Consider the following 5,729-nt stretch of genomic DNA (forward strand, 5'->3'; position numbering starts at 1 on the left):
CATGTGCTCTTATTTCAAAAGTACAGTGAAATGATAGAGCTTCAACAAGGATTATATTTATAAAATAAAGTTTTATTCAGTCTTCTAAAGAGATTTTAATGTTTTCATTGCTCTAGGTGAAATGGTACACTGTGGGTCTGTTCATTAACATTTAGCATCAGTGTAAAAATCAAGGATTACCACATGCAGTTTGAAAGGACATCCAAAATGACTTTGAAATTAAATTCACTACAATCTTAGTTTTGCAGCATTTTAAACATGATTTTAAAATGTATAAGATAAGTTAATGGCATTCCAGGTCAAATATTCCCAGGTCAATAATAAGTTCAACATAGAATGTCATAATTTAAATTTCTGACATACTGTATATGCTGACTAGGATTGAAGAAATCCACTGTAAATTTAATAAATAAGATGCGTACTACCATGCATTTATTGTAAAATAAGCTTTCTTAAGGATATTTAGAGAGACTATTAGCAAAGAGAAGATACTGGTAAATCGAATAATTATTCTAAGATATGGGTATCTTACAGCTGGAATGGCATCAGGATAGCCAATAATTATTGAAAAAGGGAATAACTAGCAAATGACAAGAAATTTTACACCTGATAAACAATGAATGAAAAAGAATGTGAAAGAAATAGATATTAAAATAATGATTTCTAACCCTCCTTTACAAAGGTTTCTAACAGTAAGAAAGAGTACAAATAGATGTAAAATAAGGTTCATGAATCAGGTACTGCAGTTAATAATTTGGCTAAAAAATAACTTATGTATTCATTAAAACAGTAAAAGCTATATAACAGGCCTTTCTATTTTTAGAATGATTGAAATGAAATTTCACTTGGAAAAGCCCTTCATCAGCAACATTCATTTGGAAAAACCTTTATCCTCAGCGACAATGATATAAAGCTGGTGTGGATGGTATTGCATGTGGCATGGAAATTTTGTTTCATCCTTTTGTCGCATGTCCTTTAAAATTATAGTCACTATGGCAAGAGAGTTAAGGACAATATAAACCATAATGAACAACACCTGTCCTTTCTTATTCCACTAAATAAAGGGGTAAAAAATATTTGGTCGCTGTCTTCTGTAGTCAGAAAAAAATTTCTACTGAAGCAGTTTCTCTTTTTTCCCAGAACACTAGTAAATGTCCTCCACATGAAGTACGCCATTCTAACCTGAAGACTGAAATAATAATAACAAATATATCTATTTGTTAACAAAGATGTGTTGTCATTCAAAAATACATTTTAGTAATAAATATGTATTATTATGCCAATAATCTTACAGCTTCAAATATTAGTTGTTGCCTGCTCATTGCATTCTGCAACATTCTCACATGAATCTGCTTTCTTAAGCATTGGTTTTATATTCTGTGGTATTGTTTCATTGTCTTTTATGTGAGGTACTAAATAGGCAGCTGGAAATATTTTAGTTGTCTGTTTCATATCTAAAAAATCCTGATCAAATTTTTCCCACAAAGGCTAACAAGTTTGTTGGTTTTCAGTTTAAACCTTTAATCCTGTTTCAATGGATTGATGTCTTTTTCCTTGATTTACCAGATTCTTCTGTCAGTGATTAGGGCCTGGGAGTTTGGACTAATCTGAGATTTCTCCTCTTTTGTATGGTCATTCTAGTGCCCATTATTCTTGTCTTTTTTTTTTTTTTTTCCTTTCCAAGAATACCACTGTATTCTATTCAATAACCATTGCTCATTGAAAGAAGATGTCTTAGATAGCCAATTAGCTGTTATGCATAGAGATTTTAACCAGCATGGTAGCAGTATTTGTTACAGGACTGTAAGCAAAGCATTGAAAAATAAGTGTTTAAAAAGAGAGGGGAGGAAAAGGAGATTCTGAATTTCTGAATTCTGCTTTCAATTATCCCAAACTACATCTAGAGCAATAATGACAAGTGCAAGTTTTACAAATCAACATGATAGGAGAAAAGACTCTTTGATTCAGTGAATAAGGTGTGATGCAGAAATCCTGCAGCAGTTTGACTAGTAAGTATGCTTTTATAATTAGAGTATCAATGATTCTCTGACTAAAGCAAAAGTGTTGTAGGGTTCTTTGATAGTAAATGTGGGCAGCTCTTGGAAACTTTCATATAACTGTCATAAAACAGGACTACTGAATGTTCCTAAACTGAATGCCATCAAATCCTATTACTGACTTCATTGACTGCAACAGATTTCTAGTGTCTTCTTGCGACATAAATATGTAACTTTTGAAAAAGGCCCCCACATTTAGAGAGAGTTATAAAATAAAGGGGTATAATCTAGGAAAAAATATATCTCTTACATATCTGTATATGTATTTTCTTCTGTAATCAGAGCTTAAACTACCAGTCTTCTGTTAATGTGGTTTCTTGGTAAAGAAAACAAGCAAAACACACAACAACATACAAAACAAATATTTTAATTTTTTTTTTGTTTACATAAAGTGATGTAAAATGGCAAATATATATCTTCAAAATGGAATGATCCATAAACTAAGATATCTGTAAGATTATTAAAGCATCATGGTATAGGTGTATAACATTATGTGACATTAGTTGAGTATTTATTTGTAGTTCTGTTAGTGAGTATTAATACCTTTATGGCTTTCATGCATATATTTTATAATTTTGATCAGAATGTATGAACTTTTTATCTTCAAAAATATTTAAAAAAATCTTCAAAAATATTTTATTTGCTTCAATAAACATATTTTTAAAGTTTTAGTAATATTTTGAAAAAATTATATATTTATATAACTCTTCTGAATATTTATCTAACATCAATTTTACAGAAAAAAAATTGATTTTTATATCAAAATTATCGAATATCATTTGTATCAAAAGTCTGCAATATTTCTGGAGTGGACTTATGTGCTATTTTGGGTGAGCTACTACAGGAGATTTTGAAAAAGAGAGGTCAATCCCTACAAAACAGAAAAGGTTTCTCAGGACTTTTCTATTCTAGAACATGGTGTTTTCACACAGAATTTTCTATTACGAAGCTACTCTAAATGTCTAGTGGTACTGAAGGAAATGTCTCTTGGTACTGAAGTAGCTGCACTCACTTTTCAATACTTCTGGGTTAAATACAGTACATCTTGTTGGATTTTCCCTTGAAATGTTCACTCAGTGAAAACAGAGCATTCTCGTGAGCTACACCTGATGGGTCCTTGGCAAGAAGCTGTATATACCTATGTACCATTGTGCACTGCATTATTGTGCTGTGCATGATTTGTGTTCTTGTCAGGACCTAAGAAAGTTTGTAATGAGTGTGAGGCATACAGAGGGACAATCTAGGTGCTGCACACCATTATGGAAATATTTAAATAAAACAATTAGCTGATTATGTAATAACGTACCACTGCTGCCATAGGGAGCTGTGAGACATTTTACATTGCTGAGTTATTGTTTGAATGACAAAAACCCTAACACTGGGTTTCACTGCAATCACCATTCCATGGTGCTTTTAGCAGTATGAGGAATGCTGAACTATACCCTAACTGAATTCCAGATGAATTTGTTAGGTTCAGCACATCCATGGGGTTTCTCACTCCATAACCTATTGCACAGTTCTGCTTTTATCTTTAAAAAGCTGTCATGTGTCACAGGTTGCAACCTTCTTATAAGGAAATTCTTTGTACTTGGGAGAGGCCATTTATAAATGTGTTTACATGAAAAACACATTAGTAATGGGTACCTTGAGCCAGTTGAACAGAGAGGATCCTAAGTCATAGGATTCTGAAAATGGTAGCAGCTGTAATTAATATAGAATAATCCTCAAGAGCTCAGTAACTGAAATTTCTTCCAACAGTTATATATATATATATATATATATATATATATATATATATATATATATATATATATATATATATACATACATATATATATATATATATACACATATATATATATATATTAACCCAGATGTTTATTTTTATGACAACAGTGTATATGTAATCAATCACTTAATTTCTAGAGTGCCAAGCCAGGAGCACTGATCTCTGGTTCTGTCAGCAGAGAATGGTTGGGATGGCATTTAGTCTTCCCTTGAGAGTAATTCTTCTTGTCCTCAGGACCCTCTGTGCATTCCTTCCATGCAGCCCTGCAGGTTCATGCTCAAAGACTGAAAGGTGAAAGAGGAGAGGAGAAAATCTTTCAGAAATTTCACAGAAGCAACCTAATAGACAGTTACAGCATAGTGAGGCAAGGGCAGCACGTTGCTTGAGGGAGCCCTGATATGTGAAGGTAAATGGCCTTATCATTGAGATCCAGTAATTTAGGAGGCCAAACTTCCATTTCATGGCAGTCGTGAGAAAAGAAATTGTATCCCAGAAGAAGAACAAGAAGAGAGCTGTCTGAGTAAAAAGTATTGGCCTGTTATCCCTGCAAGTCCAGCACAAAAAAATATTACTCAGGGAGAATAAGTGAGAAGAGAAAGACCCAGAGGGAAGACAAATAGTGAGACAAAAAGAATGCACAAGATTCTCGTAACTGTGTTATTAGCCTAATCCTGCCAATTTCTTACTCAGACTGTTAGCTTAAATGTAGTAACTATGCATCTGTGGTGGCATTTATTGAAGCTTAATCAAGGAGATTTAAAATCCTAATCTTAGGACTCAGGATTCATTTAAATATTATAACTATGGGTAAGGAGAAGCTTTGATCCTTTTCTCTAACATTTTGGGTTTCACTTCATTATTGCTGATGAGTTCAGAGAAGTTCTACCTTGCACGTATCATATCATGTACCCAGTATGAGAAGTCAAGTGACATTTGCTTATATTTATTTCCAATCTACCGCAAGATATTTTTCCTACTTGCATTAGAAAAAAGGTTTCAGACACTTTTCTGATTCTCTTTCTCTCAGATTGCAGACACATATTCTAGTTTTAAAACTGGGATGTGTGCCTTGCATGTAAACCCTTGTTTTGACTATGAGTGATAAGAAATTATGTGTGGAGTCCACAATCCCTAAGTCCTTTCAGCTCCATAGAGATAGGCATTTTTATTCATATTCCATGAGTCTTCTGGAACTGAGAAGGCAAAAATAAAGCCTATGAAACAGGAAGAAGACAAATCAGGTTTTTCTCACTCTAAAACAGTTTTCTGTAGTTACAAAATGATAATTTATAATCTTGCCCAGGCTAAAGTTTGACAGTTTTTGCAGTATTATAACTATCTAGTGAGGAAGCTGCACAACTGCATATATAACTATTACAACATCATAGATTGAAAGAGAATTATGAGAGATCATTTGTCCTGAGAAGTGAGCTCTGAATGTAGGAAATATATATTAGCATTTACTTGATAACATAACTCAGCACTGGGACTATCCATCCGTGTTCCTCACCATACCAGCACCTACTATGAGGAGCAAGCCAGCAAGGCATAACAGCAAATATATTTTTCAGTACAGGACATCCTGAAAAGAGTGATGCTCAAAGTCTGAAGTTATTGCATTAGAATGAAAATTATCCTGAAACCTACAGGAGGGAATACATGGGCTGCATTAAAAGACTTAAAAATATCTGTGTATTTTGGTGAACCTGACAGAAGCATCTGTTGTTTAGACTGTCTAAACTTGTTAACCATATGATTGTTTCTGACCTATTGACTATTTTAGTTGAAGTGTTCTCTTTCCTGGACAAATTTGTTGTGTATATTTCTGTATAGAAAGCATGTCTGAGAGCAAGGTTATGGACAAAATACACTAGGCTAACATT

The sequence above is a fragment of the Onychostruthus taczanowskii genome, unplaced genomic scaffold, assembly GCF_017590055.1.
Source record: "Onychostruthus taczanowskii isolate IOZ18803 unplaced genomic scaffold, ASM1759005v1 scaffold68, whole genome shotgun sequence".
NCBI classification, from domain to species: Eukaryota; Metazoa; Chordata; class Aves; order Passeriformes; family Passeridae; genus Onychostruthus; species Onychostruthus taczanowskii.